Source organism: Schistocerca cancellata, chromosome 8 (assembly GCF_023864275.1).
Source record: "Schistocerca cancellata isolate TAMUIC-IGC-003103 chromosome 8, iqSchCanc2.1, whole genome shotgun sequence".
NCBI lineage: Eukaryota > Metazoa > Arthropoda > Insecta > Orthoptera > Acrididae > Schistocerca > Schistocerca cancellata.
The window spans coordinates 72,811,213-72,830,504 of NC_064633.1; the positions used below are offsets into that span (position 1 = coordinate 72,811,213).

The 19,292-nt window shown below is 43.5% G+C and overlaps 1 pseudogene; it reads right to left on the reverse strand.

Annotated features, from left to right (window-relative positions):
* Positions 1–18,794: 18,794 nt before the first annotated feature.
* LOC126095791 (5S ribosomal RNA) lies at positions 18,795–18,912 on the reverse strand (annotated as a pseudogene).
* Between the last annotated feature and the right edge of the window lie 380 nt (positions 18,913–19,292).

Here is a 19,292-nt window from a genome sequence, read left to right on the forward strand (position 1 = left end):
TAAAGCTGTGAGTACCGGTCATGAGTCGTGCTTCGGTAGCTCAGATGGTAGAGCACTTGCCCGCGAAAAGCAAAGGCCCGAGTTCGAGTCTCGGTCGGACACACAGTTTTAATCTGCCAGGAAGTTTCATATCAGGGCACACTCCGCTGCAGAGTGAAAATCTCATTCTGGACCCTTCATTGTGTTGTCCATCTGCATGGGGAAACTAATTAGTAGTACAAAGTGGATAATTTGTGTATAGGCTATTCGTGAAGTAAGGTCCGATAGGTCGCGAAATTGGAACGACAGTGAAAGTCCGATGACGCTATGCACAGATGTGTTGGGCAGCGTCTGTAACATGCCTTGCGATCGCCTCACGCCGCTCTTTATAGTTCTGAGCGTACAGTAAGCGCGTAAAGATGCCTGCGACAATAGTGTCTCCCGCGAAGTATGGCCCCGCTGCAAGGTTCAGCCTGATTTCGTGCAACCCCACATAACTGTCATACATTTTCTTCTTCATGACAGTTGTCAGCCTCACACTGCAGGGGAAGTGTTCCATCACCCACGATGCAGTCTGGACTTGGCACCCTCTAACATTCATTTCAGCTCACATGAACCGCCAGCTATGAAGACACGTTTTGGCACAGACAACGTGCTCCACTCTAGCGCAGAAAATTGTCGGAAAGCACAGGCGGCTGCCTTCCGTGATAAGGGTATTGGAACGTTGGTACATCTCTACGACAAATGTCGAAGTCAGACTGGCGTCTATGTAGAGAAGTTGCTAGAAGTTGTAGCAAACATTTTTGATTCTCATTGTGTTTCCATTTCGCAACTGATCAGACCTTTCTTTTAGATTAGCCCTCGTATGTTCTGACCCGCCAGCCCCCCCCCCCCCCCCCCCCCACCGACCACAGTGGTGCACCCCACAACTAAGCCATGCCGCGTGTACTACGAAGCGAAACTTGGAGAGACCCTCTGTCGAGTGATACGTATCACTTTACTGTGTGCATTATATTTTGTCATGCAGGGATCGCTTTAAACCTCAGATGTACTTGCAAATAATCTTGTACGTAAGTTGGGAGCAAGTTTACCGAAAATACAAAAGCCGATCGAGGTCTTGCTGTGCTCCTATTTCCCCTCGGCTTCGTAGGCCCAGCGCTACCTGGCCTGTGCGAAAACCCGATCCTGTATCTAATGACTTCCACCTTGAGGGTGGGTGCTAAGGTCACATCGTATTCTTCGTAAACTTATCAAGTTTCGACATTTATACTGCTTTCCTGGGATCTTCTTCAGGCTTCTTTTTGTGTCCCTGGGTGTCTCACGCTGTCGAAAACGTTTCTCGTTCATATATAAAAGTGTCTTTTGCGAAGAAGTAAACTTGTTGGGTAAAACTCATGAAGATGTCATTCGTGGGGTAGCGCCTCTCTGTAGGAGATGAGATGTGGCAGTCAAAGACACCGGGATGTCAACAAACCGCCGAAGTGGCCTCCTCATGGCTGTTAACACTTGTGGCGCAGCTTTCAAGGTTGTTAGTGAAGCTGCTTAAATTTCCATAACAGGGTGGAGTGAAGGGTTCTCCGACTGACGCAAGGGTGGCGTTTCTTGTTGCTCTACTGTTACATATGGTGCAATAACATAACTCAACTGTTAACTTCATCCCTGAAATTGTGTCGTATTCTTTTGTGAATAGAGCAAATCGACTCTCGAAAGGCGTAAGAGACTGTTCCACGTGCGACTACTAATCAAATTACGATTAGAAGCAGTGTCTTGGAAAATACTGGTTGGATCAACGTTGGTCTACTGGAATCCAGTACTTTATTCTGGGCGGCGAAAATTCCGTATAAAAGAACGTAACGTCCGGCATGACCTGAGGAAACGAAATAGTTGTTCTGATGTTGAATTTGTGTGGTAGAATTTACAACACTGAATACAGCAAATTATCGCTCGTGGAAGACGGCAATAAAGCACACAAAGACTTGGACATAATTTACACTTCCTAATATGAATGGCCGCTCTCTTGAAATGTATGTAAATGGAAGATAATGCGTGTAACAAAGTAAAAGAGCTCGATGGTATCCGATTACAAGGAAAAAGATGAACTTCTTGAGCACGTGAAATATTCTAACTATTTGGTGGTAATACTGAGAAGTGGTATGAAATATGTAAGGTAGTGACTTTGTCAAGCAAAAAGCACATGCGGCAACGCCACATCATCTGTTCAGGCCTGTCCTCACCACAAAGGAAGACAGAGTGATGAAACGAATCTTTTAACTGTGATCACAGATTCGGACTCAAATGTAAACTCCGAGTAAACTGGCTAGTCAATCAGTTAATTAACAATGAATGAAACTTAATTATTGAAGTGATGCTACTAAATTAATTTTCTCAAATCCACATACGTACCGAGGTATCGTCTACATAGAAGTCCATCGGCTGGAGCGAGTTCTGCTGTTTCCGATACGATCGTTAGGCGGCGCCGCGCAGTAACAGTCTAACCTCTGACAAAGTCGTTTATGTGATTGGATTTGCCCATTTGCAACCCCTAACGTCCCTAGACGTTCGTAGCATCTCTCCACAAGTTTAATAAATACAACAGGAACAGATAACACTGACTTCAGTCCCTAATAATACATCTTACTTCGCTGTATACAACAGACTGCCAACGTTAGGGTAACATTTAGATTCCGAGGCTGTAGAAATCAGTTGGTTTTGAGGCGAAGAAGTCGTCGAGCCATGTTCGGAGCGCATTTTCAGCCGGAATGATAGTTCCTTGAAGGTTGTTGGACAGGCAGCAGGCAGCGGAAAAACTGAAAATCTGAGTGCCCAAGATCATATGAATAAGGTGGGTGCGGAATGGTTTACCAACCCAACTCCTGTATAGTGTTTTCTTTGTCAGTCTAGCAGAATACCGGCGGGCATTATCGTGGAGTAATTCACACAGTCTTCCTAGTTGTTGTCCTTGTACAGCGTCTACATCACGTCTCAGTTGCCGACAATAAATGCCAGTAGTGATGTTGGGACGTCGGGGAAGCAATTCGTAGTACAGCACACTGTCGCTGTTCCACCAGATGCATAACATTATCTTCTGTGGATGCGCGCAGTTCTTTGCACGGGGAGTTACTGCTTTGTTCGGGTTCAACCATTCCCCTTTTCGTCTTATATTAGCGCAAGGACGCCACTTCTCGTCACCAGTACCGGCACAGTATGGGATAGGAATGGTCGCTGTTGTTCACGAGCCAGCTGATGACGACCAAGCAGAGACGCACATACGGCCACCCACTGATTTGTGCGATTTTGGCTTAGACCGTGCGGTGCCTATTTTTGAACCCATCCAATTGTACGCAAATACATAATGGGGGAATGATCACAATTCATCAGATTTGCCAGTTCTCGAGTACAGTGAGAGTACATCGATGTCAGTCATTGGCGATTAATGCGATTAAACGATCTTCACCAAACGGTGAAGGCCCTCCTAGAGGTGGAGAGTCACTAAAGTCGACACGATCGTCCTTAAAACGACAAACCCATTTTTTGCGTGGTCTTTCCAGTGGCATTATCGCCATACACGACGCAAATATTTCTGTCCACTCGCGCTGCCGATACCCCTCTACTGCACTGAAACAGAAGAATTTGTCGGAAATGTTCCGATTTGCCCGCTTGGCAATCTTCCTTTTTGTATCCAATACAAAACTCATTCATCAGACTGGGATTGTTTGAGCAGTACACTAAACCACCTTCTTGTTGAAAAAGCTTGGAAAATTGTTGCTCTCTCTTTCTATACATCTGTATGCTGGTTCCAACTGCCAACAAGTTCTTTTCCCTTAATCTAGAACCTAGAAATTCAGCTTTTCCTTTCGTTAAACCCAGATCCCTAACCAAATTGTTAAGCTCGGTCTGAGTAAACAATTTGGGCTCTAGACTTTCTGTGTTTCAATGGAATTCATCATCATCCGGTTCATCTAAATCATACTGTACATCAGAAAATACTTCCGTTGAGAGAGAATTTGAATCATCTGGTTGTTCAGCAACCGGCAAATCTACAGCATGCCCTACTGGTCAGATGGTGGACGGAAGGTTAGGGTAGCTTATTACCTTCTTGTTTTTCGAATTATGAACAGTAATATCAACACTGCAAAAGAAGCAATCATTGGAATGATTTTTTGGCTCCCTCCATATCATAGGAACAGCAAATCTAAAGGCTTTTTTTTCTCATTTTTGGACAATTTTCTCGGATCTTTAACTCACACATAATACACTTTATGTGGCACCCAAGATTTATCTTGACCACTAAGCTTAGATCCAAAGTATGATAGATATACCTTTTTCACTAAATTTGTAATGTTCCTTTTGTGTTTTTAATCACAAATTCACCACAAATATAACAAAAACTGTCAACAGTGTTTTTACAACCACTATTAGACATTGTTCTGAGTACATGTACAGGAAACGGGAAAGCGAGGTTACACTGACAGTAAACAAAACACCATCTGTTAACACAAAAATAGAATCGACCTTGTTTTGCCAACAAATGTTTTTCAGCAGTGCTACCAACGTCATCTACATTCATTAAACCTGCTTTTTAAGTTATTTTAACTTTATAAAAGCTGCTAAATTGTTTGAAAAAATCTCTTAATTTAATAAATTTAACTGCAAATGTGAAGAAATGGTGGTGATACAGTTTTTTAAGAATCATATTTGGATTTCCCACCCTAAAAATATAAGAATAAGGTATTTTCAGCAAAAAGTTTTTCCATCGTTGGCCTGTGTAATATCTCCGAAAGTTAAATGTAGCCACTGACTTTCCACGAAACAGAAATTCCATTGTAAACATCTAGCATCGCTGTAGCCGAAGCTGCCAAAAATAACTTTACAAGACTACGCAAATAAAAAGTAAACAAATAAAGAAGATGGTCATGCCATAAGAAAAAGACAGCCGACATTTACGTTCCAATATGCCATATGGACCACGTCATACCATCTAAGACGTAAGCATAAGGTGCCATATGTAGACATAGACTAATATAGATGCAAGGAACAATATTGTACCTATTATGCCATCATCAGAGGTACACTTGATAATAACAAAACACCGAAACCAGCTCATCGTGTAACTTGTATCGCCACGAGGAAAACAATAATTAGTGCAAAAGCATTTCCTTATACATAAATTCTTTTAATAGAACATGAAAATAAAAATAGAGTGATTCGAACTCATAAGGATTCTTACGAACAGCTATTCTTTCTGCGCAATATTCGTGATTGCAACAAGATTTCGGGAGGTGTGACTGGTACACAAAGTACATTCCATCACACACCATCAGGTTACCTGCGGCGTATAGACGTAGATGTAGGACGAATTACCATATGTTTACGTACTTATGAGTTTTAAAGCGCAAATATGTTCTTCAAAGTAATGTATTTCAATGGCATACGTAATGCTGACATACTTCAAATGCAGAATCTTGCACATTCGCTATTCAGGTCAATGAGCATACAGCAATGTTGAAAACGAAAGAAACGCACATAACGTTAAGACGAAATAAAATATTCCATAAAATAGGCCAGACACGTCAGGAATCAAAGCAGCAACGCGACTAATATCGACAGCTAGTCATAGTTCATTCAACGTATACGGCAGACTCGAAGTCCGTTCGCTGCGCGCGCACGCCGTAGTCCCCGCAGGGAACACTGCTGCCCGCTATCTCACTGTTCGCTGTCAGTGATTTCGATCCGCGGAGTCTGGAGGCGCTCCGAGAAGATAGCTGCGATAAATAAAATCCGTCCCGTCCGGCCAGCCCCCGCGCCACAATATAATCCGCCAGCAGAAAGTCGACGCTACACAATAGCTGCGGACCTCGTACAGGCCCGCCGCGTTCACCGTCCGTTGCTACGGCTTCGCTTAGCAAGCCTCAAAAATGGCACACGTACGCTGTCTATACATAGCACTGAGCATACTGTGGTCACACTGTCCAGTCTTTGCAAAGTTTTCCAGTTTTCTCCCAAGAACAAAATAATTTCAATATCGCATGTTTCGCACCGAAAAAAAAGGCTTAGGAGCGTACACACTGTGTCCCAGTTCTGTTACGACTGCTGGTGTGAAATTCCAAACTGCAGTGCTATCTCGTGGCGAGTTGCAGCGTTACGATGCTTGAAGTTTAAAAAAAAAAAAAAAAAAACAGCTGAACAGCTGTGTAGGAAGTCAAAGCGCCAGCATTGCTGCAGGAGGCATCCTGGCCGCGAAAGTATCGGTACGTGTGCGACACTAGTAAGATGTTCAAAATGTTCAAATGTGCCTGAATTCCTAAGGGACCAAACTGCTCAGATCATCGGACCCTAGACTTACACACTACTTAAACTGACTTATGTTATGAACAACACAAACACACACACACACAATGCCAGAGGGAGGACTCGATGATGATGATGATGATTGGCGTTTTAGGGCGCACAACAGCGAGGTAATCAGCGCCCGAGCAGGACTCGAACCTCCGGCGGGAGGGGCCGCGCAATCCGTGCATGGCGCCTCTAACCGCGCGGCCGACACTAGTAGGGAAATGGGAGTGGAGCAGTGAGGCAGAGTGACTTTTTTTAATCCTTCACCGATTGTGGGCGAGAATTCGTCGAATTCGACTCGAATACCGAGAGGCTTCTGGTCAGGTGACTACAGGGTTATAAACACAAAATCAAATAGGGGTAATGCAGGAGTAGGTTTAATAATGAATAGGAAAATAGGAATGCGGGTAAGCTACTACAAAAACGAGGATAATGGGATGTAGTCGAATTAAGTCGGGTGATGCCGAGGGAATTAGATTAGGAAATGAGACGCTTAAAGTAGTAAAGGAGTTTTGCTATTTCGGGAGCAAAGTAACTGATGATGGTCGAAGTAGAGAGGATATAAAATGTAGACTGGCAATGGCAAGGAAAGCGTTTCTGAAGAAGAGAAATTTGTTAACATCGAGTATAGATTTATGTGTCAGGAAGTCATTTCTGAAAGTATTTGTATGGAGTGTAGCCTTGTATGGAAGTGAAACATGGACGATAAATAGTTTGGACAAGAAGAGAATAGAAGCTTTCGAAATGTGGTGCTACAGAAGAATGCTGAAGATTCGATGGGTAGATCACATAACTAATGAAGTGTTGAATAGGATTGGGGAGAAGAGAAGTTTGTGGCACAACTTGACCAGAAGAAGGGATCGGTTGGTAGGACATGTTCTGAGGCATCAAGGGATCACCAATTTAGTATTGGAGGGCAGCGTGGAGGGTAAAAATTGTAGGGGGAGACCAAGAGATGAATACACTAAGCAGATTCAGAAGGATGTAGGCTGCAGTAGGTACTGGGAGATGAAGAAGCTTGCACAGGATAGAGTAGCATGGAGAGCTGCATCAAACCAGTCTCAGGACTGAAGACCACAACAACAACAACAACCAAGAGGCAGGTTCCTGGTTGTTCCTCCAAGACGACATCCAGCCCAAAAAGAGAACACTGTGCACGAGGGTTTGGTCAACACATGAATCACAGTCCTGAATCATCCACTATATTAGTCGGATACGGCCCTAGCGGACTTCTGGTTGCTCCCCAAATTGAAGCTGGCATCGAAAGGACAGCGTCATGACGAGTCAAGGACGTCCACGAAAACTGCACTGTAGTGCCAAATGCAACCCCAAAAAGGACTACAGTGACTGTATCAAAACACTTTTAGAACGATTTCAGCTGTGTTTCACTTCACGGGGAGACGACTTTGTAAATACAGTGATTTTGTGAACATTAGCCGTGGAATATTTGTCATAGCTGGTGTCCTAAAGGAACTGGGACATACTGTGTCGTTTGGGTACGGTCTAATGACATATTAACATTAAACTACGTGTGCAGTTGTGGCTTGTGCCTCTTTCGGCTTGATGGCGACGGGGATGTGTTGTTGAAAGAACGCCAAGAGGTCCAGAAAGCTTTGGAAGGCTACACTGAAGCACGACTCCTTAGCCGTACCCCACAACTTAATGAGACTGAAACTGTGGAGCTGCCAATTCCTAACGGTCGGCTTCCGAGTGCAGGCGATGGCTGCGATCGCCCAATGAGATTAATCTGTGGGCAGTGAGCGCACGTTTCGGTCGACAAGGTGTCACATGTGCTCACTACGTCTACAGTCATTTGACTTGGTGGCCACAAAATCGCCCTCATGTCACTTAACTGTTCATCGAATAGTACTGGTTCCGTGCCGACAGAGACAGGTGTAGATTGACTGGAGTGTGTGTCGTACACGAACAAACGGCGGTAGTCGGCCGAGCAATAGATTCGCGTATCGTTCCCCAGTAAGAGATCGTGAACGGATGACAGAGATTCCATGTCATCCCACGTACATCTCAGTACGGAAAAAACTGGAGAAAGCTTCTGTTTTGTGCAACACACAGGTTATTTAATTTTTATTGTACCCTCCTTATTGTGTTGGCAGAAGAGCCAACACCGTGTTGCTAGAGGAGGCCGAAATGCACGCTTTTAAGCTCACGCAGGCTGGCGTGAGGTCTGGAAAATGACAATGTAATTAATATAGCCAATAAGGTACGTTGCTGCTGGAATACTTAACTTTAAGCCATAACTGGTGTACATCGCTCTTGACTGTACAGGTTTTACGATCTCAATATTAACTGGTAATGGCACCTTGCTAGGTCGTAGCAAATGACGTAGCTGAAGGCAATGCTAACTATCGTCTCGGCAAATGAGAGCGTAGTTGTCAGTGTAGCATCACTAGCAAAGTCTGCTGTACAACTGGGGCGAGTGCTACGACGTCCCTATAGACCTGCCGTGTGGCGGCGCTCGGTCTGCAATCACTGACAGTGGCGACACGCGGGTCCGACGTATACTAGCGGACCGCGGCCGATTTAAAGGCTACCACCTAGCAAGTGTGGTGTCTGGCGGTGACACCACACTCCTTCCTGAACTTTATGCGATATCTTTAGTGATCCTTTTTATTACTTTGCTTCACATAACGCTATCAGCTATTTCCCTCTCACAGTGTCACATGTAGCATACTTTATTTAATTTTTCGTATTTTTAAGTGCCGCTATCTTGTTTACCGTTGTACTTAACCTGTTACACCTTATTTTGTTTGCCGGCCGGTGTGGCCGAGCGGTTCTAGGCGCTTCAGTCTGGAACCGCGCTACCGCTACGGTCGCAAGTTCGAATCCTGCCTCGGGCACGGATGTGTGTGATGTCCTTAGGTTAGTTTGTTTAAGTAGTTCTAAGTTCTAGGGGACTGATGACCTCAGATTTTAAGTCCCATAGTGCTCAGAGCCATTTGACCCTTATTTTGTTTACTGTCGCTATATTAAGTATTACGCTGCCGTATTAATGTTTTTAATCTAGATCGTGTTCTATTATAGCAATATGCAAACAGATACTGATTGCAGAAACTTTTTGTTCAATGGTAAATTAAAAAAGTCTATATCATGGCAGTGTGATAGTTAAAACAGAAATGACGGACAAAATACGTTTCTTCACTCTTTTAGAACAACTATAAGCAAGAAGACAGGGTCTGAGAAATATGTTTCATATGGCTCTACCAACATAAATGTCTGATACCGTTAAGTGAGGCAGAATAATAAAAAGTCACTGCAGTTAATACATAAACTGCTGAAAACTTGTGGGTTAACTTGACGTAAGTACGTTCCACTTAGAGTTTTGACCTAATGGTCAATTCATGCTTCATGTTTTGATGTAATTTTTCATACATCGGACGGAAGATACAAGAAAAACACATGTCTCAGTTAATGCGTAAGTAGAAACACCTTACGTATATTTGATTTTATACTGTAGGTAACCCTAAATAATTACATTGCAGTTTGTGTTACCTGAAGCACCAGCAGTGTTTAAGTGGTTTACGTATAATTTAAGGGTTTTAACGAATCTGGTATTAACAGATGTAGCTCAATGGTGTGTATTTAACCAATGCCACAATCATATTGCTGTTAGTTATATTATTATTGTTTCTTATCCCGCAGTTATTATGATATTTCAGCTTTTCAAAAAGGAAAAGTCTAAGGGATTGCCTGGGTAAAAGTAATTGCAAGGAGAACTGGTCATCCACAATTGTCTCATTTGCTTGTTCCCACCACTTTCGTGAAGAAGGAATGGATTCAACAGGTGAGGCGACTTCGGGATGGAGCTGTTCCCCAGCATTCCCCTCATATCTACTGCATTAATCAGAAAACGGCCACCTCAAGAAAGCCTCCCTGTTCGTAAAGATGTCGCTGATAAAAATTTGTAAGTGTGTCGTAACAGTCGTTCATCAACTTGTGATGAGCCTGACGTAGGAGATCCGTCACCACGAAAAAGGAAACTGATGGAGAAGAAATTAATGAGTGCACAGAAAAGAATAAAAAAGTGTTAGAGCTGAAGGTTCGGAGAAATGAAAAGAGAATACAAACGGACAAGGAAGTTACTGGTGTACTTCTCAAATAGGATCATTAAAGAAGATAATGCTGAAACGTTAAAAAAATTCTTTAATGTCAAATGTTTGTTGTTTGCTCGAGAAAGCAACACAGAATGTCGATATCCACGTAAGCAAACTGGATGTAAGATATGGTCCTGATCTGAGATCATTTGCTTAAACTTTACATTTTCTGTCTCCTGAAACGTATGACTTTGCTAGGCTGAAATTTAATAATGCTTCGTGCGGTAGCGTTCTCGCTTCCGGCGCACGGGTTCCTGGGTTCGATTCCCGGCGGGGTCAGGGATTTTCTCTGCCTCGTGATGACTGGGTGTTGTGTGATGTCCTTAGGTTAGTTAGGTTTAAGTAGTTGTAAGTTGTAGGGGACTGATGACCATAGATGTTAAGTCCCTTAGTGCTCAGAGCCATTTGAACCATTTTTTTTAATAATGCTCAAACATGCTCGTTATAAAAGTGCTCCTTCAAGCAGAACGTGCTATTGGTCATTCATGGGAAGTTTATTTATGCGTTTGAACATCCTTAGGAAAACTGCAGTCTGCTTTAAACGCGTGTATATATAACCTGATGTTAATCTCATAATACGATTCCAGAATGTATGTCTTAACCTCAACAAGTGCACAAATATTAGTTCAACTGCAGAGCTGATTTAGAAGACCTCGTAAATCTTTAGCATACGTAGTAGTACCCCTTTGCCCCCTTTGCTGGTCTAATAATGCACGCCTCTCGTGTCCCGTGGAATCAGTCTTCTACAACAGACAACATGAAAGTCTTCTCACCTGGCACTGAATGGTCTCCTTTGATGATCGTATACGATACATAATTCCCTATAAGAAATTAAAACTTAATTCTACATCCAAATATCTAGAGAAATGAGTTTTTAATCCCATTTAAGAGGTCATTTTGGAAAGTTCAACAACTGCTACAATCTTGTCGCCTACGACGAAGACACCATATTGTAAAATACAAATTCATGATGTACAACTCGTATTGATATACTGCGCTTTGTCGTGCTCGTGAGATGAAACATCAAAGTGCAACTGCAAACTCTAGGGACAGTGTCACCGTTTATTGTTGAAAAACGACTTTTTATTACTGCTGACGTATCGGCCATTATCTCTCAACGAGAATTTACTGGAATGAATAAAAATCGGGAGGCACGAGATCGCTGGCACTGTAACACGCCATTGTTTTTTACGCCGCTCTCAATAAATGAAATGGACGATTGAAGGCCTGTTACAAACAATGTGGAAACGAACCCCAGAGAAATGCGCATCATTCGTACTGGGACTGCACTTTGGGTCCAACTAGAATTTTTTTAGAGCAGTACCGTTTTCAGAGAACCAAGAGTCAGCTTAATAAAGATGAACAGCGTTAAAAATGTTGTGTATGGTTAACATAACAATTCAAAATTGCTCTCTTTTGTACAAGTCCTTGATATCATTTGTGACTACTTGGTGAAAGGCGTTAGTGGTAGACTTCGGGGAAGACTATACTCAAGTTATTTTTCCTCTTCTACTTCGGTCTCTGCCGGTGATTTAATAGGATTTAATTTTACGTGAAAAGTAACTCTGCGACGAGATCACTACAGACGCGCTTTCTTAAAAAGAAATTTCCCAAAATATACCGTAAGTAATTTAGGGAAATGAGGCAAAGCCTAAACGAGGATAAAAATTTGATACGTGTTATAGGGAATGCTTTATTCGCATTAGTCTGTTCTACTAACTCCTAAGACATTGACTATTTCTCCTGAAACCCCCTGTATATAGAATAACTGTGTCCTTTTCTCGACATGTGTCCTCAGCACCGTCCCACTGCCTTCATTAGGTACCCTGTGTAAGTAAGTGAATGCGGTTTCGTAGTGCTTTCTCTGATACACCATCATGATGAATCAGCTGTAATCGAAATGGAGGAGCTTTAATCTTGGAGAGCGTATTGTGTACGATGGACTGTTTCAGCCATTAGCCGTTCTGCGTTGGTTGACGCCATTTACCTCTGGTGTTTATGTCACGGCGGGAATGGAGAGCTGTAACAGGCGGCACTTCAGGCAGCTGTCCTCTGCTGATTCGTGTCTTGGAAAAACTTGAACGAGCCGTCGGAAAGCACGTCTCTCAGTTTACGCGCGACGCGGAGATGACCGTCTCCGGAGTAACGGCCAGTGACGTAGATGCGAGTAAAGGTCGTTAAGCGCGGGACGACGCAAAGGTCATGCAAGTGGTGGGGGCGGTGGGGCAGTCTCGGTTGCAGGCAGGAAAACAAAAAGACTACGTGCTATGACGGGGACGGGCAAACAACGCTGCAGACGATGGCTGAGGTTTTAAAGCGAACTTCCGTCAGTCGCGCAGGTGTCAGAACCAATCGCGTGGTGAGTTGTACATTTGTTAGCAATGTAAACACCTGTCTTTACTCATCGTCACCAGTACTGTCGTCACCGTAATCTTTATGGCTTTGGAGTATCCGTGCCTTCTACAAGGGAGATTGTCCTACCATTTGGTGAAGGACTTTCCCACATTTCGTCATCCTGTTGATTTTTACTTCAGGAGCCTCTTTCTATTCTCTTAGTCTATTCATTCAAAATGCTCTTTCCACATTAATTTAAGAGGAATAATTCTAAAGTGTTAATTATCACCTCGAAACAGTATGTTAAATATTAGTTAATTTGTTTCATATGGTTGCGTGCCTCGATATGTAAAAACGAAACACTTTTAAGATCGCTTCGTTGTGCTTTTGTCCGTCTGTCCAACTGTTAATAACTGTAACGGGTAGACGCATCAAGTTCAGCTTCATGTCATATGTTAAGGTCTATCGTCCCTTGGAGGCGTAAAACTTTTACTTGTAAGTCATTTCAGTCCAAAGATAAGGGTATTTATGTCACATATTTTCATACTCTGAAACCCTCTCACCCAAACGTATAGGGTGCTTCCCGTTGATCTAGAATCATGAAATTGGATAAAAAGCAAATTTTCACACTACAGGTAAAGGAACAAATCCAAAAATTGTTAATTTGTAATTATATCACACGAGAAAAAATTTGGCATTTTTTATCCGTCTCTCTGCCGTTATTTAAGACCCCTACTTTTGTGGAACACGATGGCTTATCAAGTTCAGATTTATGTAACGTGCTAAAATCTATGGTTCCCTGGCGGCGTAAAAAAAAATTAATGTTGTAAGTCAATGCATTTGAAAGATTCCGTCATTTATGTTAAGTATATTGATACTCGTAAACTGACCCATCAAAACCTAAAGGGTACTTCCCGTTGACGTCGGCAAGAAGCAGGGTTTCACAGTACAAGTAAAGTAAAAAATTAAAAACTTGTTAACTTGTAATTAGATCACATAAAAATACCTCTTCCTTTTGTGTGTCCGGAGTAGTCTGGGAAACTACTATAGTGAGTTAGATATGGTCTTGGAATTCCCGGGACCAAATCCTGTCGGTATTGATATCGATAACAGGGAAAAATCGCTGAGGATCTCAATTCTCAGTCTTACTTCCACTTGGCCACTTTCTTCCCATTAACCTTACTACAGTTTAAGAATGTTTAGCGCTTTTATTTACACAGCATGTTGTATTGGTGTTTTTCTCTGTTTTTTCCATTTTCTGAAGTCCACCGTTTTTTCTCTCGTGATATAGGAAACTGAAGGCGAAAAAAAAGAGAAATAGAAAACGGTTGGACGTTGACCTTTTCCAGTTTTTCGGCTTTTACGAACCTTCTTTTTCGTTTACTGCAATCGTTTTCTTTGCACATCATGGTCTAGCGGTTCTGGCGCTGCAGTCCGGAACCGCGGGACTGCTACGGTCGCAGGTTCGAATCCTGCCTCGGGCATGGGTGTGTCTCATGTCCTTAGGTTAGTTAGGTTTAAGTAGTTCTAAGTTCTAGAGGACTTATGACCTAAGATGTTGAGTCCCATAGTGCTCAGAGCCATTTTTTTGCACATCAGTTCACTTTTCTAAATTTCAAAATAGTTGTTTTCATAGAAATAATGGTGTAATCTAACTTGTTGCACGCTCAGCACGGTGGTTTTGCTTGTACACGTTACAGATAACATTTATGTCATCCTATGTCAATACATACTTTTTTTATATTTTTCGGACCCGTCCGAAAGAACACACACCACGCATTGATGTAATCGGTTCGCCTCGATGGACAATGAATCCATAACCCTCAGTGCGAATGCGCGATTACGTTCGAACTCCAGCAGCAATCTGAAATAAGCGAGCGTGGAAGACACGGACAGGGACTGGGGGCAGGTGTGGCTGTGTGGGAACGTGGGTCGCCCAAGGAGCGCGCCGAGGCAGTCCACGCATGTTCGATGCACACTGTGTCGTGATGGTGTAGTGGTTAACGCAGCTGCCTAGTACTTGGGGGATCCCCGGGTTCGAGTCCCGGTGTGGTACACATTTTTACTCGTCGCCGCTGATTCCGCATGAAATCCTGATGCAGCTGATATCATTAGTTCCTTTCCTTTCCTTCCCTTTCTTCCCTCTCCACTTCTAATTTGCATAATACTTATTCTGCAACGTTGTTCAAAGCAATCGCTAAGAACCTTAAAGAATAATGTTTAAAAAGATTCTATTTTCTCCTTATTTTTATTACACGCACTCACAAGCAGATATCTAAAGCAACCCAGAAACATATTCTAGTGTTATACGGCGCAGTTGTGTTCCATGCAACATGTAACTAATTGAACTAAACACTCAAGTTTCGATCAAGTAACCTTACTGTCGAAAATGTTTCAATCGTGAAAAGAGATGAGATGGCTCTGAGCACTATGGGACTTAACTTCTGTGGTCATCAGTCCCCTATAACTTAGAACTACGTAAACCTAACTAACCTAAGGACATCACACACATCCATGCCCGAGGCAGGATTCGAACCTGCAACCGTAGTGGTCGCGCGGTTCCAGACTGTAGCGCCTAGAAACGCTCGGCCACCCCGGCCGGCGTGAAAAGAGATCCAACAGCGATTCCTCTAGTACTTTTCCAAACAGAAGCGCAGAACGTCTTAATGTACAGATATGTTCCAGCATGAGCTGTCTCAACATTATAAGCAGCAGTTAGGTCAGTATCGGATACCTGTATTCCAAAACACTTGCAGACGCGCAAGGCGCTTGAGAGTTATGCCGCTCATTGAGGGGAAACTGCACCGCACAAAGAATGTGCTGCATACTCACTACAAGTCTCAATCACATTTCTCTTCAATTTTGTCACCTGTAACGGACTACAAATAGATTCCGATACATGGGACAGTTTTCGCAATGTTAAGGGCGGTAAACAGCCTAAAAGCCACGTTTATTTGACCATTGGCGAGATTCGTATATTCAGTGTACGTTTTCACTGATTTCCTAGATACACCTGTTTTAGATTTACATATTATCCAGCAAGTATCACGCGTGTGATGAAAAGTATCTCGTATAAATCTTCTTTCCGCGGTTTCCCGAAACAAATTCAAGGTCGTATCGTCATCGTTCCTTCGAAAAGGCAATATACGTTTCGAGGTTACGGTATGATAGCGTCATAGAAGGATCGGTAAACACTAACCTGCCCGCACCCTTTACAAATCTCCTTCATTAACACCAAGTCTCAGCGTGATAGTTGCGGAGTATCAAGTAATTAGAAATGAGGACGCATTCTACGATCTGTAACGATAAATCTCTGCATCTGAAAGAAGTTGCTTTGTAGAGCGTATAATTACACTAATTACAGTCCACCCGCTGGATGGAGAAATGTCACTGGTTACCATCGAACAGACACAGCGCTACCTCACTTACGGTCAAGGATGAGAGGACGTATCGTTTGTGGTCTTTAACAGATTCTACTTCTGTATTTTGTGCATATTCGAAGTGGTGACGACACACATGCTGCATTCGGGCGAAAAGTGTTTCAGATCCCCGTCCAACCAACCATATAAAGGTTTTACGCAGTTTAGATAAATGCACAACACAAATAAGTTACCTCGTTTTCCGCCGGCCGAAGTGGCCGTGCGGTTAAAGGCGCTGCAGTCTGGAACCGCAAGACCGCTACGGTCGCAGGTTCGAATCCTGCCTGGAGCATGGATGTTTGTGATGTCCTTAGGTTAGTTAGGTTTAACTAGTTCTAAGTTCTAGGGGACTAATGACCTCAGCAGTTGAGTCCCATAGTGCTCAGAGCCATTTTTGAACCTCGTTTTCCAAGTCCCGTCATTGTTTCCTATTGTGACTCTCAAAGGTGCCTATAACCTTCCTCTGAAATGGAGGAAAAAAGAGTGCCACAATGTGACGTCACCCTCGGGATCGGCGACACACCAAACGGCAAGGTGACAACGCATATTGCAGTAAAGGACAACGGCACAAGAGTTCGTGTGGGACGTAAGGTTGGTTAGTGATATCACATTGGCTCCAATTTCGCCAAAGTTCCGCCCAACAGCATCGAAGACGTGTTACGCTATGGGAAGGTCGTCACAGCCCTCTTACCCACATTTCACCCCTTCTTTTGGCGTCTCCGCAAGAAAGCTGAGAACCGCGACACCCAGCGTTGAAATCACGCGTACTTCTAATACGGCCAAGAAGAAAACGGCCGCAAAGCACTACTCTGTTGAATGAGTGTGGAAGGAACAGGAGGGCTGATACTGCACGCTTCGCTACTTCGAATCACGTTCAAATTTCGTCAAACGGTTTTTAACGGTTCCTTGTAGTTCCACCCCGCACTACACTCCAAAGGAGTCAGATTGCGTCCAATGGGGTTGCAGGGCCACAGCGTTCTTAATGTAAGATTGAACCGTTCAATGGTGTCAGCAACGTTGAACATCGTCAAGAACGTCGTTCTGTTGCTCAGTGCACTGCGAACTGTCGTTTTCGACCACGAAATGTGTGGGAATCAGTAGCCCAGTGGAAGGGATGGTTTCAATGACGCCCTTTATGCCACCTCCTGAGGGCATTTCATGTCGATTCAGAGCAGCGGAATGTCTGAAATGTTCTCCTCTGCCACCCACAACGAAAATGCGTGTTTTAAACGCTCGGTTCGCGGTTCCCACCTTTCTTGCAGAGTCGTCAAAAGTAGAGGATGAAATGTGGATAAGATTGGATGTGACGATCTTCGCATCGTGTGACACGCCTACGATGGTGTTGGGTAGAATTGTGATGAAATGTGGATCCAGTGTGACGTCACTGAGGCACGTTACGTGTCACCTGTACCTGTGAGCTGTGGTCTCTTTCTCGCGTGTGACGACATATTGCCGTCAGAAGCGTCGTCGAGCTCTAGAGTCATGTCACAGAGGAAAGTTGTTGGCACCTTCCAACAGAAATTCAAACTTGTGCTTTGCAATAGGAGATAATTACGGGTATCGAAAATGCGATACGTTCTTCGCGGTGTAGTTTCAAGTAAATGCCGGAATGGTTCCTTTCGGAACCAGTCCTCCTTTAATGCGAAGTCGCGCTCCGACACTGATAACATCGACGTCGACCGCACTTTAAATCCAATTTTTCCTCTTTTTGGCCTGTAGCGGTTAAGGGAAACCTCAAAAATCCTTACAGGTGTCTGGAGGGGATTTGATGCATATCACTCGCGAGCGTCATATCTTTCTCCTTATCTAGTTCAACTAGTATAACGCTCCTACTCCTGCTGTTCAAACGACATTTTCTTATTTCAGTATTAGTTACTAATTTCACAGAAATGTTTCCACTTCAGTGTGATAGCTATTTTCAGCGCTTTTTTTCTGAAATAGTTTTGTCACTGCTTGTATTAGACACCAGTTTCAAAATGCTTCATTTTCTAACGTATCTTATAAATAAAAAGACACTCATTATCTTGCCTGTCTTGCTGCAAGCCATACTTCAACTCTGACTCATACTCATTTAGAAATCTTTAAATCATCGTATGTTTTGTGCGCTTTGTTTTGTGAGTAGTACATTACGTGAATCAACTGAGTGGTGGTCTGGCAAGAACTGAAGTCTGATAACTCGCGAAATTTGGTATTTAGTGACCGTAGGATCACCAGTAACGTCTTTCGCGTCAAACACGATACTCAAAACAAACTGTGAAACACAGAAATTTTCGAGACGAATATGTACCGAATTTTTGTAAGCATCGTGGAAATGTGTCTTTTAGCCCGTGACAATATAATGGGAAACGCAAAATTAGTCAGAACATGTTAATCAACGGAAGTTTCAAAACCACACTAAGAAAACTGAGCTCCGTCCGAACAGGCCTCGGAAGGCCCAACGGTACTGACCGGCCGCCGTGTCATCCCCAGCCCACAGGCTTCACTGGATGCGGATACGGAGGGGCATGTGGTCAGCACACCGCTCTCCCTGCCGTATGACAGTTTACGAGACCGGAGCCGCGACTTCTCGATCAAGTAGCTCCTCAGTTCGCCTCACAAGGCCTGAGTGCACCCCGCTTGCCAACAGCGCTCGGCAGACCGGATGGTCACCCATCCAAGTACTAGCTCAGCCCGACAGCGCTTAACTTCGGTGATCTGACGGGAACCGGTGTTACCACTGCAGCAAGGCCGTTGGCTTCTAAACCACACTGCCTGACAAAAAAGTAAGGCACCCCAAGGACATGGGCGTTTGTGACTGTAAGTTTGTACACATCCACATCACAGATTTATATGCAAATCATTGGAGTTGGAATTCTGCGTGACAAGTACAACGGCTACGATAGTGCATTACTGTTGTTCGCCTTTAGTCTTTTTACCAAGTGTCACAGAGCAGGTAAGAGGCAGGAACAGCGTCAGGACTAGAGATGGGCAAAACTGTTCTTTTCAGAGATTGGATCAGAACTGTTCACTCCCTGAAATGAATTAGCTCTTTTTCATGCCTCACCACTCATTTACAATAGAAAATAAATGGAAGGCACATTGCCCTTTAAACTTGGTTTATTCCAGTACTGTACCT